We start from the raw sequence: 1,017 nt of genomic DNA, 5'->3' as shown, positions 1-1,017 counted from the left end.
CCACTATTTCTGGATGGTGGGGTCTACAAGTGGTTTCCTCTTACTTATCATTTTAATCTATGTTGCAAGATTTTCACAACCAATGTATATTCTCTTTGGAATAACAGCAGCTCCAGGAGCTGGGTCTCAAACCTATGAAGAAGCCCCAGGGGCTGGGGTACAGCTGGCATAAGGGCAGCCTATGGTGTATGCCCAATGTTCATCATTATTTTAACCTCTATTGAGACGTTGGACAGACCAGAAGTAAAACTGAACACCCTGCCAATAATTCTTTTCCCAAAGCCACTGGCCTTGGCTCACTCACTACCCTAAGAAAACCTGAAACTCACTCACACCAGGGAGCAGACAACTGATAACAACCCAAACTGTCACACTGTCTCAAGATGTACATTCCGAAGGAGGGAGAGAGACCTAAGGTACAGGAAGGAAACTAATGTGCTATTTTCTTTCACGATCCTGTACCTGCACGGAAACTGAGGCCGGGTTTTATCTTGGAGGCCACAGGGATAGCAGGGAATAAGCTCTTTCCTGATGACTTTGACGGCCGAAGGAGTGCTGGGGGTGGCTGACTCTCCGCCAAACACTCCCTGCAGGGGGATGGCAGCTTCTCCCTCGCCTGTGGGGAAAATCACACAGCAGGGCGGGGGTGAGGAATGGGTGGTGAAGGGATTGTGCATCAAGGTCGCTTTAAGCTGAAGTCATGCACTGATTAAACGCCTAATGTGTACCAGGCACTGATTAAACACCTACTGTGTACCACACTGCTACAGGCATGAGGCACCTCCGTGAGCATAACGAACAGAATCACTGCTCTCCTTTTCCTTCATCCCCCAATGAATAAATGAATAAATGAATAAATGAATGCTTGTTCCTGGCTGTTTGTCCTCCTCCCCTTTCCTTTGTCACCCCCCTCCCCACAAGGGAAGCAGTTCTCATCTAAACCAGCGTGATGATTAATTACGCATGTCAGCCTGATGAGGTGCCCAGATATTTAGCTAAACATTACTCTGCGTGTTA

The sequence above is a fragment of the Macaca fascicularis genome, chromosome 3, assembly GCF_037993035.2.
Source record: "Macaca fascicularis isolate 582-1 chromosome 3, T2T-MFA8v1.1".
NCBI lineage: Eukaryota > Metazoa > Chordata > Mammalia > Primates > Cercopithecidae > Macaca > Macaca fascicularis.
This window is presented reverse-complemented; position numbering follows the sequence as displayed.